Source organism: Vipera berus (assembly GCF_964194415.1).
Source record: "Vipera berus genome assembly, chromosome: 11".
Taxonomy (NCBI): domain Eukaryota; kingdom Metazoa; phylum Chordata; class Lepidosauria; order Squamata; family Viperidae; genus Vipera; species Vipera berus.
The window spans coordinates 18,445,659-18,471,707 of record NC_138214.1 but is presented as its reverse complement, the minus strand read 5'-3'; positions in this window follow the sequence as shown (position 1 = coordinate 18,471,707).

Genomic DNA, 26,049 nt, shown 5'->3' with positions numbered 1-26,049 from the left:
TTTTTCTTTTCTTTTTTCCTCTTCTTCTTTTTGCTTGCCTTCTTTCCCACCAGCTTTCCTTCTTGCTTTTCCAGACTGAAACCCAGCTCCAAGAAGGAAGAATGGTCATCCATGGGTTGGAGCAGAGAGAGTTCTGGAGCTGAATCAGGCCAATCGTCCAGGGAGACCAGCACTCAGCTTCCCCCGGGGGCCAGTCAGCTGTCACTGAGCTGCGAGCAGAACCGAAGTTTGGCAGCTTCACCAATGTTGCTCCTGAGATGAAGCCATTTCCTGCCTCTGGTTTGGAGAAGTTGTTCTGATAGCTTCCAATGTGCCTTTCCTGCACCGTGATAGCAGCTGAGCCTCTTCTAAAGCCCTCCAGGGTGACCTTAGCATTTGTGGGGGATTCTTCAGACAGGAAGATCACGGAGTCATGGGTGGGATGCTGCCCATCACTGCGGGTGGGGTGTGTGTGCTGAGTTAAACTTCAAGGGCTGCAACAGCTGCAAATCCGGTATGCCTTGCTTTCAAGGCTGCCCTAGAGCTGGGCCTTAAACTTCCCCTGGCCCACTGTTTCCCGCTTAGGTCATTGGCTTCCTTAGTTGTTCTTCAAGTGTGCACCCCAATACAAAAAAGCTATTAGAACATAAAACAAAATAACAGAGTTGGAAGGGACCTTGGAGGTCTTCTAGTCCAACCCCATGCTCAGGCAGGAGACCCTATACCATTTCAGACAGGTGATTGTCCAGTCTCTTCTTAAAAGCCTCCAGTGAGGGAGCAACCACAAATTTTGAAGGCAAGCTGTTGCATGGGTTAATTGTTCTCACTGTCAAGAAATTTTGGTGCTCTAGAAAGACTGATATTCTAAAAAGAGTGAAGAGAAGAGCAACAAAGATGGTTAGAGGACTGGGGACTAAAATATATGAAGTATGGTTACAGAAACTGGATAAAAGAACTACAAGTGACATGATAACAGTCTACCAATATTTGAGGGGCTGTCACAGAGAAGAGGGGGATCAATCTATTCTTCAAAGCACCTGAGGGCAGGTCAAGAAGTAACAGATGGAAACTTATCAAGGAGAGATCCAATCTAGAAGTAAGGAGAACTTTCTTGACATTGAGAACAATTAATCATGGAACAGCTTGCCTTCAGAAGTTGTGGGTGATCAATCACTGGAAGTTTTTAAGTAGAGTTTGGACAGCCAGAATCATATAGGATCTCTGCTTGAGCAGGGGGTTGGATTAGATAGAAGACCTCCAAGGTCCCTTGCAACTCTGTTATTCTGTTATCTGTTTCTGCCATCATGTCTTCAGGCACATCTATAAACAGTGGGAGCTTCTGATCTACTCTTTGCACCCTTTTATGCAACAGCCTTTGACACAGCAGTTTTTAATGCATCTGTCAAGCTACGGTCTTTAGGACCACTACATGCTTCTAACTTGCCAATGGTGTGGGAGGGAGAGAGGGGAGAATTTTGAACCCACAAGTGTCATCAGTGTGAGAACTGGAGCTGTTGAAGAGTTGTTCTGGCAAAAGTTTCTTCTCATAATAATTACTGAACAATTCATTGGACTATGTGACACGAATCTGTCAGAGAGGGGTGGAAAGTTCCATCCCTTTACTTAACTGCTTCCCGCCATTTCCTCAGACCCAGCTTTCCTTTAACCTTGCCAGTTTGTATCTGCTCGATAAAGTATGGTACACATTAGAGAACTCAAGGGCTCTGGTGTTTTGCTTTGCTTGGGCTTTTCAACTGGAGGTTGACAGCATCCACACAAGGCTTTGAGGGCGCTCTCTGTCCTTGGTTGTTTTCTTGCAGATGTTTCATTACCCAAACCAGGTAACATCATCAGTGCCAATAAGGGAGCGGGGTTTGCTCTCAATTTATACTCTAGTGGCTTGCCTTGTCAGTGTTGGTGCGAATGGTCGTGGAGAGTCTTTGGTTGGGCTGTTTATTGTTTGTTTACCAATTCCTTGATTGAGGTTTTGTTTATTTCTTGATTGGTAGTCTGATGTTAATTTGGTGTGCACCTATGCTGATCTGAGTGTTGGTTGCTGGTGAGGAAATGGGATTTTGTGTTCTCTTTCTGGCTTGTTTATCATTTCTTTTGTAGTGTGTGTAGACTTACTTATATTTATGTGCCTGTTGGTAGCTGATTTGTCAAAGTGCCAGGCTTGCAGGAATTCTCTAGCATTTTTGGATTTGGTCTAAAGAATATAAATTAAGTGCAAACATCACACCTCACTTGCACTGATGATGTTACCTCATTTGGGTAATGAAACCTCTGCAAGAAAACAACTATGCCCAGAGAACACCAAGGACCCTTCATTTCAACCCCGAGCTACAAATATTTTCCTTTATCAGCAACACAAGGCTTTTTGCAGACTTGCCTTTCAAGGAGATGAAGGGTTTATCAAAGTTCTATTTTTTATAGTTTTCAAAAAAAATTTGTCTTATATCTATGTTATTGCCTTATGGTCTGAGACAAAACCAGCACACATCACTCTGCCCCTGGAAGCAGGGAATGGCAAACTGCTTCAAAAAAAAAAAAGCTTCAAGGCTTGTCCAGCAGGAGTCAAAAACTGACTCAAAGGACCCTACATAAATAAATACATGAAGCAAACACTCCCGATGACGCATCCTTTGGCACTTGAACCCCACACTGGCCTTTTCATGCAGCTCCTTACCAGCCTTGACAGGTTTGGGTCTCTCTCTCTCTCTCTCTCTCTCTCTCTCTCTCTCTCTCTCTCTCTCTCTCTCTCTCTCTCTCTCTCTCTCTCTCTCTCTCTCTCTCTCTCTCTCTCTGTGTGTGTGTGTGTGTGTGTGTGTTAGGGAGTGTTTAAGGCACATCCCTAATCACTGAACTTCAGCAGAGAGAAGTTGCCTCGAGCATCGTTCTTCTCTCCGTTGTGGCTGTCATCGCACATTTGGCACAGCCACAGCCCTGAGAGACCCTCCCCAGCCCCTCCTCCCCTCGCCAGAGGCTGGACGCTCAGCAAGGAGGAGGCAAAAGGAACGTCCTGCCCCCCTTCCTCATTTCAGCCAGCTTGAGCTTTGCTTCCCGAGTCTCTTTCCTTCCACGGCCGAATCTGCAGTTCTGACGGGTCTCCAAATGTGCCTGAAGTCTCCTCTCCAGCTGTCCCAGCCCCCCTCCGAGGGCTAGCAAGAATTGAGGGGGGGCTGGCTGACTGGACCCCCGTTCAGTCAGTGGGTGAAACTAGTGAAATGGGGAGAATTGGTGAAGTTTAATTTCACTCACTTTTCTGTTTGCACTTAGGAAGAAGAGTGTGCCTAAAAGCTTGTGGGCATTTCTCCTGTTATACGTACATATTCTTACTCTCATTTACTCCAATATATACAGTTTATCAGAATGCACCTATTTTATAAGTGTGTTCCCTGTGAAACGCACATTTGTGGATATTTCCCATAATACGTTCACTTTCAGAGACACTCTTTGTACACACTTTTGAGATGCAATCTACTTTCAGAGAAATATACTAATCACTCTATAACTGCCTTCAGGTTGCATCGAATCAGGAGTCTGCAAGGGCCTTTTCTGATTAACAGTTTTATTAAAAGGCAAAAGCTTTTGTGAGCTTCATCAGATGCAAAAAAGTTTCCGCCTCTTAATAAAATCCTCTGGAAAAGGAGCTCCATCTGGGTTTTTGCTACCGAAGTCTCCCATAGCTCTCCTCTTGCAAGGCTTTTGGAAGGGAGGGAGGACTGTGGAGGCAGTTTGGTGTAGTGGTTAAGGTACCAGGCTGGAAACCCAGAGATGGTGAGTTCTAGTCCTGATTTGGGCAGGAAGCTAGCTGAGTGACCTTGGGCCATCCACTCTCTCGCAGCCCTTGGAAACAGACAATGGAAACTGTTATGTATTGAGCTTGTGGTATTACACCACATGCGTTGCTGGAGAGCTAATGGCTCTCCAGCAACCCAGACAGGCTGTCTCCAGTCCTGCAATTGGTCAGCCCCAGGCGCCAAGTGCAGGTTCAATCCTATTGGCTGCTACCACAGGGCTTGGCTATATATTGTGGCTGGGTGCGGCCCAAGCTCAAGCACAGTTCCAGCAAGAATAAAAGAATGAGTTTCTCTGTACTCAGCCTTGTGTCATCATTCCTGCTCACCAGAGCCCACGACTTAACAGTGGCGACGAAGGTGGGATCCTGCTTCGCCATTTAAGGGGCTGAAGTCATTGAGGGGTTGGCAATACATGCTGGAGGGAAGAGGCATTTCCTGCCCCCCCCTCTAGGCTGTCTAGTAAGCCATGCTAGCGGACGCGTGCTCAGCGGACGCATTCCCTGAGCCTAAGAAGCAGGATCCAAGAATGCAGGAATCGAGGAAAGATGCCGAAGGTCGGCAAACTCAAAGAGTTCGATGTAAAGCATCCAGAAGAATGGCCATCTTACCTCTCGCAAGTGGAGAACTATCTACGAGCAAACCAAATTGCAGAGGAAGGCCTAAAAGCCGCCACGTTGCTGTGCGTGTGTGGACTAGCAACTTTTGACCTAGCAGAGAATCTTTTCGCGCCGATGCCCATCGAAGCAGTATCGTTTGCAGACCTTAAGAAGAAGCTGACTGGGCATTTTCAGCCCAAGATGTCAGAGATGGCGTGGCGTTTTAAATTCAACCAAAGAGTGCAGCTACCCAGAGAGACAGCTTCAGACTTTATCGCGGGCCTAAGGCAGGCCACACGCCTTTGCAAGTTCTTGAACTTAGAAGAACGACTAAGAGACCGGCTTGTCTGTGGCCTTCGAGACAGAACCCTCAAGCAGAGACTGTTTGCTAGACCCAATCTCACATTCTCCGAGGTACAGGATGAGGTCATGGCCGACGAAGCCGCTGGGGGTGCAGTGCAGACAGTTCAGCCCACCAAACCTTCAAAGGTTGAAGATTCCATCCATCTTGAGGTCGCCAAATGCGTCAGAGAATCATCAGAAGGTGAAGATCCCAAAATCAACAAGCTCCAAAGGCAACCAAATGCGCAAAACTGTGGCAATCACCAACGAGAGAATGATTACAAGGCAGTTCTCTTACCTAGATGTAAGGGGTGCAGAGGCAACCATCTTCTCGCCAATTGCAGATTTTGCTCAGCCACGTGTAGAGCTTGTGGAAGGACCGGCCACATCGCGGTGGTTTGCAGAGCCCACCAGAGAGACAGGCCACCCAAACACCAGTCGGAGGAACCAACTAGGAGAGGTTCTAGGGCCCAGGGTCCAGTTAGTGTGGGGTTCTTCAGAAGCTGGAGAAGTGTTTGCCGCAGCGGGGCTCATTGCCCCCTCAAGCCTAAACTCAAGCTCTCGGTAGAGCTACAAGGAGTTCCATGTAAGATGGAGTTGGACTCCGGTTCGGCAGTATCGATCATTTCGCAAGACACATTTAACTTTGTGTGTAGGCGCAGTAACAATTGGGCTAAACTAAGACCCTCAGATATCATTTTAACGGATTTTCAGAATGCTCATGTTAAAGTTAAGGGTGAAGCCACATTATTGGTAAAATTTAAAGGGTTTTGGGGGTACCTGGATGTAATAGTAGTAGAGGGCCAAAGAATGAGACTTATTGGACTTGATTGGTTTGATGCTTTAGGCATTCAAATTACAGGCATTAACCGGACACAAACTGCAGACCTCATGACTGTTTGCGAAGAATACACGGATGTAAGTCCCTGGGGACTTACACTGGCCCACCAATTTCTTTTAAGTTATTATACTAACATTGTGCCAATTAGGATTAAGTCTCGCAGGGTTCCCTTTGCCCTAAAGCACAAAATCGATTCCAAAATCGATAAGCTAGTAAAACAGGGCGTATTACAGCCTGTTGATGGGGGGGGGAGTGGGAAACTCCTATTGTCACCCCACTGAAGTCCAACGGGGAAGTTCGCATTTGCTCTGATTATAAATGCACATTAAATAAGGCCCTTAAGCAACATGCTTACCCGGTTCCTGTAGTCAACCATATTTTAGCCTCCTTGCAAGGGGGAACCATTTTTGCTAAACTTGATTTAGCTCAGGTGTATCAGCAATTGCCGGTTGATGAGGCCACAGCCATGGCTCAAACAATAGTAACTCACAGAGGAGCATTCAAAGTCAAACGTTTGCAGTTTGGAGTCAGTGTTGCACCGGGTATTTTCCAAGGGATTATGGAACGCACACTGAAGGGTATTCAGGGTGTCAGCCCTTATTTTGATGATGTTCTCATTGCCGGGGAATCACCAGAAGTGTTGGCCAGTAGGCTCAGGGCTGTTTTGCAGAGGCTCCGCGATGCGGGCCTCAAGTTAAAGAAAAACAAATGTAGTATTGGGGTCTCATCAACTGAATTCTTGGGGTTCTGTATCGATGCTAATGGAATTCACCCTGCTGATTCAAAAGTGAAGGCCATCAAAATGGCTCCAAGGCCAAAATCAAAAGGACAGCTGCAAGCATTTTTGGGCCTCCTAAATTTTTATCACACATTCCTACCTCATAAGGCTGCAATAGCAGAACCCCTCCACAGGCTGCTTGATAAAAAAAGCCCCTTGGAAATGGACTAACTTACATGAAAAAAGTTTCCAGGATCTGAAAGCCCTTCTATCAGAAAAGTCCACTGTAACTCATTATATAGAGTCTAAATTGCCGACTGGTGGCCCCCAGGGGGAGGGCATTCTCTGTGGGCACGCCGGATTTATGGAACCATCTTCCGGTCAAGCTCCGGATGGTGCCTGACCTCCGCTCCTTCTGGCGCGATCTCAAAACCTACCTTTTCGAACAAGCTGGCCTGGCCTGATGGGATGGGGTTGGGTTTATTAATGTGTTTTAACCTACTTTTAATGTGTTTTAACTTATTCGTGGGCATTTTGTTTAATCGTTTTTAATTTTTGTATCTTGTTTTTGATATGTATTGCCCTGTTCACCGCCCTGAGTCCTTCGGGAGAAGGGCGGTATACAAATTTAATAAATAAATAAATAAATAAACCTGTATGTCTTGCATGTGATGCATCTCCCTATGGGGTGGGGGCAGTCCTAAGCCACATACAGAAAAATGGGAAACAGGTTCCTATTGTATTTTACTCTAGGACTTTATCTTCTGCTGAGTGCAATTATGCACAGATTGATAAAGAAGCCTTGGCCATAGTGGCTGGAGTTAAGAAATTTCGTGATTATTTACAGTATACAGTATAGCAGGGATTTCACTGTCTACACTGACCACAAACCTCTATTGGGGTTGTTCACAACAGACAAACAAACTCCACACATACTATCTCCAAGAATGTTGAGATGGTCTATATTTTTGTCTGCATACAATTGTAAGTTAATTCATAAACCAGGGAAGGAAATGGGCCATGCGGATGGCCTCAGCAGACTACCACTGCCACTAATGGATCCTGATCCAGCTCCTGCTGCTAAAATATTGTCCATTCAGGACTTACCTGAGTTTCCCCTCCATGCATGGGATATTGCGGCTGAAACTGCCACAGATAAAATTCTGAGTAGAGTGTTGTCATGGGTATACACGGGCTAGTTGGAAAAAAGTCCAGGCTCTGAATTTCAAAGTTATTTTGTCAGGAGACATGGGTTGTCTGCACACAAGGGCTGCATTTTATGGGGCAACAGAGTCATAATTCCCACTTCATTGAGGGACATCCAGGCATTGTCAGAATGAAAGCCTTAGCGAGAAGCTACCTTTGGTGGCCTGGCCTGGATAAGGTTGTAGAGGATCAAGTTCATGGTTGCTATACATGCCAGCAATCTAGGCCTGAAATGCCACAGGCCCCAGTTCACAGGTGGGAGGAAACACATACCCCCTGGTCTAGGGTTCACATAGACTACGCTGGGCCTTTTCAAGGACAGCTTTTCCTGATAGTAATGGAGAGTCACTCCAAATGGCTGGAAGTAGCTCCAGTTCCTAATATGACTACTGCTAGGACCATCCAGGTGCTGAGAAAACTCTTTACAACACATGGGTTGCCTGATGTTTTAGTTTCCGATAATGGGGCTCAATTCACTGCTGCTGAATTTCAGGCTTTTCTTAGAGCTAACCTCATCAGACATGCTACGTCTGCACCGTTTCATCCTTCTTCGAAAGGACAAGTCGAACACATGGTGAGGACAACAAAGGAGGCACTCAAGCGTATTATCACAGGTGACTGGCATAACAGATTGGCAATTTTTTTGCTCTGCCAGCATTCTATGCCCTGCACTGCTACAGGTAAAAGTCCGGCTGAGCTACGTTGGGGAAGGCGTTTGATTACTAAACTGGCCAGGTTGCATCCAGACAGAGTGGCATCAGAAGGCTCTAGACCACAGGTCTGCAACCCGCGGCTCCGGAGCCGCATGCGGCTCTTTCAGCCGTCTCCTGCAGCTCCCAGTCCTCTTCTATGTGTAGTCCCCCCCCCAAAAAAAAAGTGGGACTAAAAAAGTTCAACCAATCAATTCAAATATGCAGGGTAGGTGCATATCTCGCCTTGGCTCCACTCTTCAAACCCTGTTCTGTACATGTATGTGCATGTGCACACAGTTTTTTGCGGCTCCCAGTTTTTCCTTTTGTGAGGGAACTGGTTCCAAGTGGCTCTTCCACTGTTTCAGGTTGCTGACCCCTGCTCTAGACCAAAACCCCCGAGAGGGCTGCAAATGGACGATTGGGTTTGGGCCAGAAACTATGGGCCAGGGAATTTATGGGTTCCTGGTCAAGTAACCAAGGCATCCGGACCCCTATCTTATGAAGTGGGGTTGGAGGGAGGGTGACTGGTCAGAAGACACATCGATGAACTCAGGAAAAGGTTTCCAGAATGGTCACTAAGTGAGGACTGTGGCATAAGTCCCTCCCGAGGTCCTCAAACTGGTACCCAAGCCAGCCCACACCAGAACCACCAGGGTTTTCCCTTCTCAGCAGAAGTTGATTCCGAGGAAGAACCAGGAAGCTCGGAAGTGCAACATGGAACCCCTGACCCCGTAAGCCAGCCGAATCTCAGCAACCGTTGTGCCTACTCCGCAGAACAGACTGACTCTAGGGTGGGCCAACCTGGTGAGGCCAGCCAGAGTGTTTTAATCCCCCTGGACAATGGAGCACAAGGGCACATGGGTCTACCCAGCCCACTGGGTAAGCTGGTAGACCACAAAGCGAGCGGAACTCCAAGGCGTTCCTCCAGGCCACACAAACCTCCAGCATATCTCTCAGACTATATTGTAAAATAAAGTGATGTATAGTGTTGTGACAATTGTACCACTACCTACAGAAATTGGGGCATTTTGAAACTGCCTGTACTGCTTGTAAGCATGTTCATGAGATGTTGTTTAATCTCATTGTAGTCCCTACTACAATGGCACGTCTGTAAAGGTTGCCTAATGTCATTGTAGCCACCTTGAATTTATAGCATTATTAATTATTATTTTTGTTATTATTTTATTATGGTTGTTGGGAATGATTCATAAGTCTTGACTGCTGTTACGCTTATTAAGGGGTATTATAGCCTGATCTTGGTCTGGTATGCCAGACCATCTTATTTGTCTCTTGAGAAATCTATATGCGGGCCAAGAAGCAACAGTGAGAACTGGACACGGAACCACTGATTGGTTCAAAATTGGGAAAGGAGTCCGGCAAGGCTGTATACTGTCGCCTTGCCTATTTAACTTATATGCAGAGCACATCATGAGAAAGGCAGGGCTAGATGAATCAAAAGTTGGAATTAAGATTGCCGGAAGAAACATCAACAACCTAAGATATGCAGATGATACCACTCTAATGGCAGAAAGTGAAGAAGAACTAAAGAGCCTCTTGTTGCGGGTGAAGAAGGAGAGTGCAAAACTTGGGTTGAAACTAAACATTAAGAAAACCAAGATCATGGCATCTGGCCCTCTCAATTCCTGGCAAATAGATGGGGAAGAAATGGAGGTAGTGACAGATTTTATTTTCCTGGGCTCCAAGATCACCGCAGATGGGGACTGTAGCCAAGAAATTAAAAGACGCTTGCTCCTTGGGAGGAGAGCCATGGCAAATCTAGACAGCACACTAAAAAGCAGAGACATCACCCTGTCAACAAAAGTGCGTATAGTCAAGGCTATGGTCTTCCCAGTTGCAATGTATGGCAGTGAAAGCTGGACCATAAGAAAGGCTGAGCGCCAAAGAATTGAAGCCTTTGAACTATGGTGCTGGAGAAGACTCCTGCGAGTCCCTTGGACTGCAAGGCGATCAAACCGGTCAGTCCTAGAGGAGATCAACCCTGACTGCTCTTTAGAAGGCCAGATCCTTAAGCTAAAACTCAAATACTTTGGCCACCTAATGAGAAGGAAGGACTCACTGGAGAAGAGCCTAATGCTGGGAAAGATTGAGGGCAAGAGAAGAAGGGGACGACAGAGGATGAGGTGGCTGGATGGAGTCACTGAAGCAGTAGGCGTGAGCCTAGATGGACTCCAGAGGATGGCAGAGGACAGGAAGGCCTGGAGGAACATTGTCCATAGGGTCGCGATGGGTCGGACACGACTTCGCAACTAACAACAACAACATAGCCTGATCTTAGGAGGGAGGGGTGTTATGTATTGAGCTTGTGGTATTACACCACGTGCGTTGCTGGAGAGCTAACGGCTCTCCAGCAACCCAGACAGGCTGTCTCCGGTCCTGCAATTGGTCAGCCCCAGGAGGCAAGCACGGGTTCAAACCTATTGGCTGCCACCTTAGGGCTAGGCTATATACAGTATTGTGGCTGGGTGCGGCCCAAGCACAGTTCCAGCAAGAATAAAAGGATGAGTTTCTCTGTACTCAGTCTTGTGTCATCATTCCTGCTCACCAGAGCCCACGACTTAACAGATACCATGTCTGAAAAACTTTGCCAAGAGAGCTGCAGGCTAGTTCAGGCAGTCACCAGGAGTCAAAGCCTGACTTGAAGCCAACAAGTCAAGGATGAGTTTTTAAAAAACCCCAGCAAACTCCTTCGCATGAGGGAAATTAAAATTCCCAATATTTGGGGCTATCAATTCTGATCATCAATGTTATTCAGGCATTTGAATAAGAGTTGATCTTAGTTTCAACCTTGAACAAAAGGAGGTATGTCCCATTCCATTCGAGAGTCTCAATTTCTTTTTTATATCATTGTTAGAAAACTGCACGGCCGTATTCCAAGTGTGGTCTGGCCAAAGCCTGAAGCCTGGAGTCTTAATATTGCTTTATAATGCCTTGGTAAGTCCATACTTGGAATATTGTATCCATGGTCACCATGATATAAAAAAGATGCAGAGACTCTAGAAAGAATGTGGAGAAGAGCAACAAAACACATTGTCTTTGTTGCTGCATTGTCTGGGATCACAAAACCAGCAAAAGGTTCAGGATGAGAAAGAGGACGGTGTTGACTATGGAGAAGGCAATTGCCTTTCTGTTTGCTGGTCCAAGAGGACCTGCCAGGATCCTCCCCACCCCAGCCTTAATCTCTCCCTTCCACACCCCACAAGGTTATTGGTGTACCCATGAGTTTCCTGAGCAAATTGGCTGGCAACACCCGTTCTGAGGCCAGCCAGCAGCTACATTTCAGATTCCATGAAGAAGCGCGTGGAAATTACACATCCTTCTAGATTACAATTATCTCTCAAGCTGCAGGGGATAATTATCTTCATGTCAAGAGGCTGAGGATGATCTTGGGATTCCAAGCGTTGCTCCTGCAGAAACTATTTCATTTTAACCCCCTCTCTTCCAGCACACTCATGCTGGATAATTACTGTTAGACTAATCAAAAGACTCCGAGATTGCTACAGCATTTAAAAGGGGACAAAAAGATAAAAAGGATGATTTGCTTAGCAGATTGTCTGCAAAGAGATTTTCAGTTCTGCAGTATGAAAATGATGCCAAGGGCTCTTTCTTGACACCAACCTCAAGAGGGATGTTTTTGTTACATCAGACATGTGCATGCTTCCGTCCTCAAGAGTCAGGAGAATGATTAATTAATGAAACAGAGTTGTGGGTGCTCCATCGCTGAAGGTTTTTGAGAAAAGATTGGACATCCATTTGTCGGGGATGATTTAAGGACTCCTGCCTTGGGCGGGGACTGGACTAGAAGACCTCCAAGGTCCCTTCCCACCCTATGATTCTACAGTTCTAAGGAGGTCACCAGGACATGGTTCCTTAGCATGCCTGCAAGGGGGAAAGGATTTGCAGTGGTAACTGCAGCCCAGGCTGAGCCACCCCCCCCCCCGCAAAATGGCTGAGGAGTCAGTCTGCTTTCCCCCAGCATATCCACCAACCTACAGAAAAAGAGGTGGGGCAGCGTCCTCTCCTCCCCCTTTCTACAGGGTTGCAGTGCATGAAAGAGGCATTTTTTGTGCCTGGCTTTGAACTATCATGCCCTTCTAACCTCTAACAATTTCTGCCTCATCAAAGTGCCAATTTACCTAATTCAGGTGAATGCATTTTCTTGAATCCTTTTGCAGCATCCTGTCGATTGCCATGTGCACCTGCTTGCACCTCATCTTCAGTTTTCCATTGTGTGCCTCAAAGGCAGCTGCCTCTTCAGTTGACACAGAGATAGCTGCTACCCAGAAGGCAGAAATACTGCCCCCCCACCCCCATTTCTGCTTCCGGAGTCAGTGAGTGCGGGGCTGTATTTAAAAGGCCCCCCTGGGGTCTTGGGGGAATTGCTGCTAAGCAACTCAGTTCAGGCCTTGCCAGCAGTGGGGCTTGCCAGAAATATCTGCAGCGCATGGCCGTAACCAGGAGACAGAGCACTTTTGCAACCTCCTTTTTGAGTGGTGGTGGGGGAGGAGGGGGAGGAGGGGGAGGGATTAGGTTGAATTCAGCAGACAGTTTGTCAAGCAGAAGTGATAATAATGCATTTAGCCTGAAATGACATAGCACTTACTATGTAATAACCTTAATGTTGCATGGAAATTGCTATGTAATCCAATGTTCAGACGTTGCCATATTGTCAGACTGGTTGTCTGGTGATTGGCTGCCTATTCATTCACAATTGCTGCCACTCTGAACAAAGGCACCAAACGGCCATTCAGGAAATTATCAGGAAGCGATGCCAGTTTTGGATAAGAGCCTTGCTGGGAGTTGTAGCACCAGAACACCTCCGGGTTCCTCAGGCCTGCAGAGCCCAGAGCCCTGGCCCGGTTCTGTCCACCGGGGTCTCACGCCCAGGGGATGGGGAGGGGCGTTGAATTTAAAGCTCACCCAGGCGCTTCCTCAGACAGTGCCCTCAGAATCTGCCACAGCTGGAATGAAGATGCTGATGTTTTTGTCTTCTGGAGTGGGACGAAGGTCCAGAGGTGAAATCAAATGTAGATGTTGTAGCCTGCACATTATTTGCAAGTGTCCTGGATAACCATAAAAGAACAGGCAAACTCTGGTTCTAACGGATATTTCTGATGATTTTCAAGCTAATGTGGCCAGTAGCCCTTTTTCTGGGAACAGGATGCCCTTCTGACTGTGATGCCCTTGGTTGGATTATTGCAGTGCACCTGATTACTCCGATGGGGCTGTCCTTGAAGAGTATTTGGAAGTTACAACTGGCATAGAATGCAACCCTGCAGACAGTTTTGGAGGCCTCTAGAAGGGGATCCATGTTATGTAAGCTGCACTGGCTGGCAGTTTTCTTCTGTGTCTAATTCAAGGCGTTGGTTATCCCCTTTAAAGCCCTGTGTGGCACGGGCCCAGATTATCCAAGGAACAGTCACACCCCAAAGGAACGGGCCTGCCTCACCCATTCCAGCAGAAGGGATGTGCTGTGGACCCCGTGGGTGAAGGAGTCCTGCCTTGTGGGGTCCAGGAGAGGAGCCTTTTCTGCCATGGCCCCCACCTTCTGGAATATACTCTCAGCAGAAGTGAGATGACCCCCCTTCCTGGCCTTCTGAAAGGACCTGAAGTCCTGACTGTGCCCCTTGGCCTGGGGCCCCGATGGGAGCCTGTGATGTTGGGGCTGACTGACAGGACGGAGAAGATCCTCACCCCTAGGCTGCCCCTTGTCCTCTTTTTTAGCTCTTAATATAATATATAATATAACAGCTTATAACAGTTATTGTATATTAATTATAACAGCTTATAAAAGTGGGCAAGTTTACCCACAAACAGATTTTGATTCTACTTTTAATCTGTGGTTCACCCATAATGTAAGCCTTGTATGGATAAATTGATCAAAGTCATGTAAGTGATAGTAAAGGTATAAGGAATGGCCATAAGGGGGAAAGGGAAGAGATTGGCCCAAGGTGTGAACAGATAAAAAGAGGACGAGCCCTCAAACGCTTAACCGGCAAAGGAAGAAACTTTGAAAGGATCTGCCCTAATGTATAAGATGACTAAGGAAAATTGTGCCTCCAGACTTGCAAGATTCTGTTAATGTAGCCTTACAATAAAACAGAATTAGCACATCTGGTCATGTTTCCTCTCTAGATTACCTGGGAGGGCTGACAATCACTTAGTATATTCCAAATGTTTTGCTGTACTAAATGCAGATATTGAACCAAAGATGCCAACGGAGTCAGATGGAAGCTCTCACATGGAACCCAAAGATCAGCTGAGATTTGAAAGTCCTTATTCCAAGACAAGGTGAACGTCTAGGGCAGGGGTCTTCAAACTTGGCCCTTTTATGACTTGTGGACATCAACTCCCAGAATTCCTCAGCCAACATGCCTGGCTGAGGAATTCTGGGAGTTGAAGTCCACAAGACATAAAAGGGCCAAGTTTGAAGACCCCTGGTCTAGGGGTTCTTTATGGAGTTTTATGTGGTAGATTTTTAAGCTGCCCTGAATCACCCATGTGTGAATTGGATGGTCATATACATTTATTAGATAGATAGATAGATAGATAGATAGATAGATAGATAGATAGATAGATAGATAGATAGATAGATAGATAGATAGATGGATGGATGGATGGATGGATGGATGGATGGATGGATGGATGGATGGATGGATGGATGGATGGATGGATGGATGGATGGGATAGACAGACAGGATTGAATATGACCTAATTTAAAAGGGATGTGTGAAGATTTGTTTGCTTATAACTGCTATAAAGATGATAGCTTCTTTATATACTTTTCTTTACAGAATTTACAGACTAACACAGTTGGAAAGGATTCGGAAGTCTTCTAGTCCAATCCATTGTTCAAGAAAGAGACTCTATTGGAAGAGTCACCCCTAGTCCTTCTTTTCATTAAACTAGACATATCCAATTCCAACAATCGATTTTTGTATGTTTTAGCTTCCAGCCCTATAATCATCCTTGTTGCTTTTCTCTCCATCCTTTCTAGAGTCTCAAGACACTTTTTTTATGGTGGTGACCAAAACTGGATGCAGTGTTCCAGTGTGCTTTCCAGGGACAGCTGATGGCTCCTTATTGCATACTGGAAGGACCCCTTCCGAAGCCCCTTAGTGCACACAATTCAGCCTTTACAGGTCAGTTTCCCAGTGTTCCTGCTGATTTGACTGTCCTCCATATTGATTGGCATCAGACTAGGCACAGCTGATCATCTTATGCCTTTCTGTGCCTTTGAAGGAGGACCAGAACTGCAAGAAAATAATTAACTTTGTGGAAGGGCTTGTTTGGCAGTTTGTCTCCCAACAGATGTCAGGGTAATAAAATCCGCCCATTACTACTACTTCATGCCTTTTAGAAAGATCTGCAATTTCTTTTCACCCGCAACTTCTGCTTAGTTTGCAGGGAGGGTGGACACCAACTGCTGGAGCAGAAAACGTTGCTGCGCTGTTCCTTGCAATGGCTTCATTTTGCACATGGCTGCAGAAGACCTGCCCTCAGCCAGCTGCCATCCTGACTTTCTCATCAGATTTCAATCATCATAGCCCACGGGAATAGGGGTTTTCTAAAAAGAAAAAAACCACACAAAAGACCTCCCACTCTTAATTTTGTAGGCAAAGAAGTTTTCTTTTCTTGGCTGTCTTATTGGGCTAAAGAGATCAATAGGGCAGACTACTAAATTCTGCCCGCTGAACTGACCAGTTTGCCAGTCTAGGAAGTATAACCTTTAGAACTTCTGCCAACCTTCTCCTCTGGCTCTCCTGAGGGCAGCGATTGTGTTTCCTGCATCTGTATAAGCTCTTCTGGAAGTCCTTTAGGCTGAACAGGAGACTCTGTGAAATGCATAAATAAGAACACTAAGGAGAATTTGCTGTGAACCGCCCCTCTCTTCCTGCCTAGCCTGTGCCCCGGCTTAGTCATTTAAGAAAGAAAGACTCTTGACTCCATTTTCAGCGAAAGGTATATTTTTACTAAAGGCAAGTGGTTACAGTGTGGCAAAGCCAGAACTGAAGTTTTGTGCATAAAAGTTCCCTAGTTAACTTTCCCCCTTTCTCGTCCTTCCCCCTGGTTATCTCTTAGAGTCCAATTAAATTTGAATAAATTGTTTTGGTAACAGTCCCTGAAGTGGTGGACTTGATGGTGAGCTGTTACAAAGCCCCTGGCCTTGGAGCAGGGAATCTCTGTCATGGGATGGTAGAAAGAGTAGTTTCAATTTCCCCCCTCCCCACAGCTCCCTCCCCCCCATAGTTTATGGCAGGCTGGCATCTAGCACAGCAAGGCTGAAGTGAAGGTTAGCAGTTCTGACAGACTGTATGTGAGAAGCTGAATACTTGTGGCTGAAGAAGGCAGACTGGGAAAATCCAGGTCCTCCCTCAACTATGTGGCTCAAAGGTGGAGCTGCACCAGTCCTTCTCTTTCAGCTCGTGGGGTTTGTGGGAATCAGACTGAGAGAGACAAGGCTGGATTAAAAATAAGGGGCAGAGTGAACGCAGACCCTCTCCTTGAACATAAACCTAGATTAACGCTGCAGACAAGTCCTGCAACTGTGGCTGTTGTTTGCATGCCATCGTTGATGAAGCCCTCAAGACCCTTTTTTAGAAAATCACATTAAGAAGTGCAGGATCACATCTTGGGCTTGATAGAAATGCAATCAGGAAATCCTGGCATTGTGGAATCCTGAAGGAAATGGGTAGGGTTACCTTTGGGTTACTTTTGAGAAATCCTAAAGATCTACTGATGTGCCAGATGACCAAAAGAGAGGAAATGTCAGAGACTGATAACGGCTCAGTTGGGAAAGTTCCACAGCGGAGTTCTCTCTCTGAACACCTGAGAACAAGGAAGTGCTTACTAGAGGTCAATGTGGAACAAGACTTACCAGACTAATCTTACTTCATTCTTTGATCAGGAAACTTTCTTAATAGATTACAGGGAAATGGTAGACACACTACATGTTGATTTCAGCACAATTTTTGCCAGATGTTCCCATGGCATGCTGGTTAGCAAGCTACTTATGATGGCATCAGTGGTGGAATTCAAATATGTGAACCACCGGTTCTCTGTGTGGATGTCGCTTGCGGAAGTCCATTCTGGGCCTGGGCAACAAAAAATTAGTTACCAGTTCTGCCGAAGGGGTGCAAACTGGCTGACTCCCACCACTGGATGGCATGCCAATTAGTAGTAAATAGCTGGCTCAACACTCATACTCAAAGTCCATAGTTCATTCCTAGTTCCTCACTGCTTCATCAAGAGGTATCATGTGGAGTGCTACAGAAATGAGCCCTTCACCCTCTATCAATATATCAGATTATAATCTATTGCTATTGAGATAAACCATAAAATCCATCCATTTTTGATAAAATTGTGGCTTCTTCCTCCAATATTTCATTAATTTAATGAAACTATCTCAACTCTCCTTAGACATAAAGCTAGTGCAAAATACTACAGTGGGTTTGTTTGGATGTCAGCAAAAAACAAAAAAAAAACCCCAAAAAACTCTATGGTGAGTTTAAGACACATCACATTTTTAATCACAGCAGGAAAAGCTGAGAAAAGCTGATGATGAATTTTTCCAATCCTCCTGTCGCCAAGCATCACCTGCCGGGAGGACGACATCCTCCAGCCATTCCCTCTAATGCAAGCATGTCAGAACTGGGCAAGTGTGGCAATGGACTTCAGAATGGCAAGTTTACTCCCCTCTCTGGCTGCCCAACTAACAAATCCCAGGCACTGAATCTGAATGAGGAGAAAACGGGTTCCAGGAGACAGGAGGGCTTTGGAGGAAGAAACAATAGAGATGCCGCCTCTTCCTCCCATTCTGTCAATGAGGAACCTAAAAGAGCTCAAGGCATTCTTGGGGGGCAAAGGCAGGACCCCAACTGCAGGGCTAAGGGCTTATTCTGAACCCAAGTGCCTCCTTGCTCTGCTCTCCTTGTCTTCAGAAGGGGATCTCCATCTGCTCCTCAGCCGCCCTGGACTCAGACTCATCTCAGCCATCCAAGGGCTAAAGTCCTAATGGTTGGGAGCCCCTCATTGATCATTGCTCTCATACACACACACACACACACACACACACACACACACACACACACACACGTTTATCTTGGGGAACTAGGTCCAAAGGTTTGCACATGAGAACAACTGGAGATGTTTCATCTCATCTCCTCCTGGACACAAGGAAGAGTGCTGTGTTCTCTTTCTTCCAGAGGCTTTTATGCTGGAAAAAGAGTGAGACCCTTCTTTGCAACAACACAGTTCCTCCATTTTGTCTGCTCTTCTCCAAATCCCGCTCCTACTTGGGTTACTAATAATATTTGAAGTTAGTTTTTTTTTAAAGTTAGGAACAGATTCAAGTTCTTCCTTTTCCCTTCACAATGAGTGTTTGCTTGATGCTTGTAACAAAGCAAATTTCCATCTCTTCCCATCTACCCTGCAATACCCAGAGGAAGTTTGGGTCACATCTGGGCTTCAAGAACAGCTGGCGGTCTGCTCAGACTTTCATTCCTCAACCTAAAGTCTAGTTGCCATGTAAACCAAGCAGGATCTTTTCTGCCAAAACATTTCTGGAAATGCTTTCATTTCACTGCTTTTGTTTTGGAACCTGCTTACAACAGAGGAAGGACAAGGCATGGTGTGTGCTCATGATGTGCACATGTACTCATATGGGTACGCACTTATCTGAGATGGCCTTTCCTGGGCACCCATACTAGGCCTCCTTGCTGTTCAAGGACTCTCACTGAGCAAGGGGCAAAAGGTTTGAGGCTTGTCTCTCTGGGCAAATGGAGAGAAAAGGGGGATGAGGGGGATGGGGCCAGGAGCCTGGTTAGTCATCTGTTCTGGAAGGACCCACGAAGAGCCACCAGACCTGGTCCATTCATCCTTGCAGCATGTAGGGCACCAGGAGGCTCCTCTCCGGCCTTGGAAATCTGCAGAAGCCAGAACTGCTCTCCTGGCCAAAGGAGTGCAGGCCAATGGCCACTGTGGGGGAGCTGGCCAGGAAAGGCAGAGTCTTTCCAGTGCCAGGTGGGCTGTTTCCTCTTTTCCTGCAAGAAAGCCTGCTCTTGTATTCATTGGGACAAGCCTCCCTCAAGACGGGACTCAGTTCACCTGCCCAGCCAAGAAAGCAGCTCTGGGCTTCAAATGTCTGGTTGGGGAAGGGATTTGATTCCATAATATTTGCTATCAGTCCAGCATTTTGTTGTGAAAACTCAAATGTAAAAGACAAAAAGAAATTCCCAAACCTCTAGTGAGGCTGAGGAACATACTAGTTCCCAGGCAAAATTCCATTCAGCAGAGAAAGGACAAAATTCAAAAGTTTTCCTGGCTTCCCTTACTGGTTTTCTGAACTGCTCACCTCCTTGATCTTGTTACCTAGGCATCCATGTTGGAATTATGGATTGCTTTGAAGGCAAGTCAGAATCTTTACCACAGCTTTCCCCCCCCCCCCAGATTGTGTCATGTGTCAAGTGCTGTGGAAACCAGGCAGTTCCAATGAGTATAAAGATTTATGGCAAGCTTAAGTTCTCTATAAGAATTTGACCAAGGGATATGAGCGGGAGATAAGAAAGGCATTCAAGGTGGGCTGGACTTAGATCTCAGGTGGGCAGGAAGGGACTCATGACTTATGAAGGGTTTGACCCCTCCCTCCCTCGGGCTCAGCCTGGTCATCTCCTATATCATGCACCATTAGGAAGGACACAATGGCTGTGCCAACCCAGACCTTCTTCCTCCTCCAAGATGATGCGTCCCTTTCCCTTTTCTGCCATCACCAAAGAAGCAACTCCGAACTTCCAAGCCAGTAGCTGGTGGGTCAGAAGTGGGTTCTGGGCATGGGGCTCCAATTGGGGCATGGAGGGCCTGAGTGCAAATGCAGCTTGATTTGGAGGTGTGTAGAGCTTGGAGTCCACAGCAACTGCAGCAGCTTTGTTCCAGACTCCCATCCCTTTGGGAGCCAGAAAGTAGATGTGGGGAGAGAATGGAGACCCATGAGTTTCTCCCTTTGCCTGCAGAGTCCATTTTCTGTCCAGAATAAAGTCAGAGTAGTCTGTTAACAAGTGTGGAGTTTGCTACAGTTTGTGTAGAGCTTATTAAAAGGAAGCACAGAAAGTACTTCTAGAAATAATGAATTATTTTTGAAATATCACCCAGCCCCCCTTGTGTAGAAATGTATACAAGCAGGACAGTCACTAAATCCTCAAGGAAAGCTTTTATATTCACAGCTGGCATTTGCAAATGCATCTTTCTTATCATATTTTTTTATTCTTGCCTGAGCCTCTTTATTTATGTCTCATATTAAATGAAACATTGATATATCTGCCAGAGGGGAAGTGGCTGGGAGGAAAACTTTTGCTGGATGATCTATGATATCTTAAAAAGACTTTGTGTATAAAACAGTGTTGATAACCCCTTCTCCCAGCTTTGTTTTCCTCCTCTCCCAGCAAATGCCAGTTGGCAAGAAAAATACTCACCAATTCCTTGACAAATGGCTTGAGCAGCACATTTAAACATCTGTCAAAACTTGCTCCCAACATGGTGCAAATGTTTCTGGGAAGAGATTCAAAAGAGCACTCCAAGAGGACCAGTTCTTGGGGGCTTGCTGCTGGTGGTATAACAGATTCCCCTGCTATGTGCAGCTGCCCCCCCCCTCCCGTGTCAGTCAGCTGCCAGCCGGATCCTTTTGAATACAGGCTTCATGCTAATGTTTGGATCTTTTAATTTTAGGCCTCTGATTCTGTGATCAGCTGATGCACAGGACTGCAGACCTGGTGACTTGTGAGAGCTGACTCTTCCTCTTTACTTCTCAAATCTCCCATTCTGGGGATGGTGACACCTTCTCTCTTCTCTAGACAAACCAAGTCACCCACAGCCGTTAATCTAATCATCCTGCTACTTTCCCCAGGCAGAGCAAAAAAACAACATTTTTCCAATTGCCAGGAATAGGTGCAGTCTTTATCCATGTATTAAACGAGCTTTGGAAAGCAGAGAGGTGGCATATACATTTAACAATAATAAATACAAAAGAAAAAATATCAGGGTCACCACATAAGCAATCTGTATCGGCATTTTAACAATTCTCCCGTTGTACGATCTACATCTGCAGCCGTACAATTTATCAACATTATTGTGACATAAGACCTCTTTGTTATCATTTTTTACTTGGACACTCATTTTTGTAGCATTTCTTTCGATTCTGTCCCTTGATAACCACTAGACTGTTTCTTGCTCTACCTGATTTCATTCTTTACAACTATCTCTTTTTTTGCCTGTTCACATTATTCCTGCATTTAGTCTGTACCTCCATAAGATGAATCCACCTACATTCAGAATCATTACATCTTTTGTCTTCTAATTTGAAAGATACACAACATATTGATTTTTCTTTCATTTCATTTGTTAAAACATACTCTGCTCAGTTTCCCATCCTTTGGAGGTTGATGTTGCATAAACATTCTCTTTTTTTCCAGGGCCTCCTCGATTTTAGCAGCTGTCTGGCAGGCAGGGTTAACTTGATCTATCCCTAATGGGAAGGCTTGTCATGTGGCTGACGTTGAAGAACATTGATTTGGGGGAGGGGGTATTGTTTGTGAGGGGGGAGGGGGTCTTCCCCAAATTCAACATTTTCTTCTTGAGATAACTTTTACAAATCTTTTACAAGATTAGGAGCAACCTACTTCTTGGAGACTGAACAAACAGAAACCTGAGACTAAAGACTAAAGCTCAGGGAGGCCAAGAAGAAGGGCGATGCTTCTGGCAAGAAGCAGCAGTGGAAAGTGGGGGGGGAAGAGACCCCCCCCAGCTCAGCTTCCTCACTCTCCTCTATCAACTCTCCTTTCCTTGCTGGTAGGGGCTGCCCTTCCTTGGCCAACCTGTCAGTGCTTCTCCGGCCGGCTGAGCAGAACCCGGAGGTATCCTGGAGAAGGAACGATTCTCCCAGGCAAACTTTTGACTGTCATCTGCAGCGCCTAAAATTTGTTTTAGCATCTGGCTTCCGATGCTTCTGTGCACATCTGCGCAACTGCTGCTTGCCTGCTTGCTCTTTCTCCATCCTGTGATTCTAATCATCACCGGAGAGAAAGGGATCCGCTGAAACAGGCCTCGCCCTTTGGGAGGGCTGGTCCACCCAGGTCTGCCCAGTTCAAATAACAGAAAGAAAGCTTATTCCCTAAAGTCATCAGAATTCCTGAGAACCGCACTTTCACCATTTCTAGCTTAACTGAGAATTAATATATTGTAAGGAGAGGAACCAGACATTTTCTTTTTAGGAAAAAAAAATTGTCTTCAATTTTAGGGATTTAAGTTTGGCAGCTTCCCCAAAGATGCCTTTTTTAAAATGTACTTTTATTAGAATTGTATCTTTTTCCAAGGACTCAAACTGCCCAGAGTTCACTGCAGTTGAGGAGCCAATAAATATAAATAAATGAATCAATTACAATCAGAGGAATTGATAATTAAATGTAATTGATCCTAATATTCACAGAAAATGGGCTTGCTTGTGTATTGTGGTTGCCATAGTGTAAGAGGCCAGGCTGTTTGCCAAGAACATGCCTCCATCTTGTGGGCCTCCATTTTGTGGGCAGCCCATGGCTGAAGTGAAGCAAAGGAGGTCTGCTTAGAAAGAGGGGCTTTCTTGACTCCCCTGACTCCCGTCCAAGGGTCTCTGTCCCATGGATTCATGGCACAGCCTAACCTTGTAAGAAGCGGCTGTTCTGCCATGATGGCCTCCTGCTTTGGAATGGCCTGCATGTGATGCTCAGGAACCAAAAGAGGGGAAGAGGCTCCTGCTTTCAGGTCTCCTCTGTTATTTCTGGTGAGGGCATCAGCAGTTTCAGCCTCACTGGAATTGAAGAATTTGAATTCTGAGTGTTCATTTCAACTATTTAGTAATACCCCATAATTCGGTTTAACTGATGCTTATATCTGCACTACTACTTTTATTTCAAGTGATAAAAAGGTGGTGATATTTCTTTCATTCTGCTGAACTTGGCCCCTCTGAGCAATGCCAACAGGAGGGCCAAAGGCAAAACCATTCTTTCCCTTGGAAGCCAGATATACTTGGACCCCAGAAGCCATTTGGGCTGTCAGCTCTGGCTGAAGGCGGACCAACAGCTCGCATTTTTGAAATTTCCACTTCCCCTGCTGATTTTTGGTTGACTTCCCAGCCAATTAAGACCCAAAGGTGTTTTTTTAAGAGGCGGCTGGACTTTCTTTACTTTTCTTTGAAGACGTTTCTTCTTCTCATCCAAGAAGCTTCTTCAGCTCTGACCAAATGGTGGAGGATGGAAGGATTTATATTCCTTGCAGTCATCTGCTATAAATCCTTCCAGCTTCCACCATTTGGTCAGAGCTGAAGAAGCTTCTTGGATGAGAAGCCAAGGTCTTCAAGGAAAAAAACAAAGTCCAGTTGCCTCTTGAAAAAACACTTCTGGGACAACCACGACTTGGATGACTGAAAATCTCCAGAGACATTCAGCCAAGTAAGAATTTGAGAGGACTTGAAAACACTTTTGTGACATTCTGATATATCCTAATAAATGCACTGCGGTTTTTTTCTTATACAACCACACTCATTCTTTTAAATAGTCCTAATTAGTCCCAAAGGTGCTTTTTCAAGAGGCAACTGGACTTAGTTTTTGTTTGAAGATGTGTCACTTCTCATTTAAGAAGCTTCTTCAGCTACTCCAAGCTGAAGAAACTTTTTGGATGAGAAGCAAAACATCTTCAAACAAAAACAAGAAAGTCCATTTGCCTCCTGAAAAAAGCACCTTTGGGACAACCATGACCTGGATGACTGAGAATCTCCATAGACATTTAGTCCTAATTAGTCTTCTAATTCAGGTTATTAGCAACTGGCAACCCCTTCCCTTTTCTGATAACCCAAAAACAAAAAAGGGACACCTGCAATAGCAAAAGCAGGTAGAGACACACTGAGGGGGGTTCTCTTCTCTCCCATCTTGGACACCCAGGATTTGTGTCAGGCACCTCTATTTTACTTGCTGGCATTTTATTACTGCTGTGATTGCTTGTTTAGTCATTTTCTTGTTTAATCATTTTTGGGGTCTGCCATTCTGGTAGGAAGGGGGGGTCTGCTTGCTGGGGGATGTATTTGCTTTGATTGCTTTTTGAGTCACCCTCCCTTCATGAGAAAGGAATGTGGCCTGAAGACATCTGCTTTATCTCCAGATAGCAGAGCCTGGGACAGTTGGGAAATGAAACTGAGAGAGACCTTGAGATGCACACTAAATTGTCAATTCTCAAAACATCTTAGCACCTTTGGATTGGCTGGAAGTCAAACTGAATGTTGTACACTGGAGGGAAGAATTTTGAATGGGCATTATGATGTAACCTTTCATGCATTAAATCTTCAGACCTTGCTTTGCTCTACTGCTATCACTAACTCTCAATAAAAGTTCCTTTTGAAACAATGCCTGTTTCAAGAGTTCTGCTTTCTTGGGAGACCTAGTTGAGGCAGATCCTTACAATTTGGCTGTAGTTGCTGACTTATCACCAGTTTCACTGTGGCCTTCCAAAACCTCTGATCACATAAACATAAGTGCTACAGTCCTTACCTGGGGATTACTTGTAGGATATGATGTATAATGTGTTGACTTTTAAAGATGGAGCCTCTTGTGTATTCAGGCAAAATCAGGAAACTTGATTACAAGAGGAGCACAAAGCACAATTTCTTCTCTCCCATTTCTTGCCACCTCCCTCCCTCCCTCCCCCTCAGACACATGACAATTAAAGGAAAGCAACCCAGCCCAGAAACTTGGTCTCTTGAGTCCCCTGCACTCCCTGGAAATACTGTCTTCATTTCATTTCTGCCTCCCATTGAGGTGGGAATCTTGGGATGCTGACAGCTTGGAGGCTCAGCCCCACATCAGGCTATTTGTGGGATCAAGAATGTCCTGGAGCAGCTCCTGGGCTGGGAACGATGGATGGAACTAAGGAGGTGACAGCGGGTGGGAGGAAAGGAAAGAGTGAAACAAAGGCCATATTGTTATCACTTCCAAAAAAAGGGCCTCATTTCTTCCAAACGGAATGACTAGCTGCAATTGTGGTTTGGTTTGAAAATATGTGTTTAACCTTATGAAAGAAGCAACTGCTTGGAAAGCAAATACCGACATGAACGAGGGAGACTTTCCACGCTGCCCCCAGAAATAGCCAGCTTCGCAAGCTTTCCACATCTGACTGCAGCTCTTCCCAGTTTTGATGGGAACTGGGGACAGATCCCCAAGAAAGGACCAGGGAGCTGCATCCACAGTTTTAAGGAAGAGAGATTTGTGTTGACCAAAGAATATTAACGTTTGCCCTGATCTACTGCTTCCTCCTTTTCAGTTCCCAGAAAATGCAACTGACAAGAGGTCAGTTTGCTTGCTTTTCCTCCAATCTGTTGGCTAGTTGGCTGCAGGCCCAGGTTCTGAATGAATCAGCCAGCCAAGACCTATGAGATGGGGAGGGGGCATGTCCATCATTCTGCCCCCCCTACCCACCCCCGTTAAGAAGACAAACCTACCTGGATGTGCAAACACAAAGCTAAGTGACAAGGCAGAATTACATTCGCCTTCTCAGTGACTTGTAGTTGCTTACACCTGAAAGAATTCTCTTATACATATCTTTTGAGCTGTATATTTCATAGACTTCTAGGGCTGGAAGAGTCTTTTAACCCAACTCCTGCCCAGGACAGGAAGCCTCAGACCATCACAGATAAACAACTACCCAACCTTGGCTTGAAAAGCATCAGGAGAGAGCCCCGCCCCCTAATTCGAGGCCAGGCCATCCCACTGCTTGCTGGTTCCTAATTTTGCATTTGAGTCTTTCTCTGTAAAGCTTCCATCATGGCTGCTTGTTTCCCCTC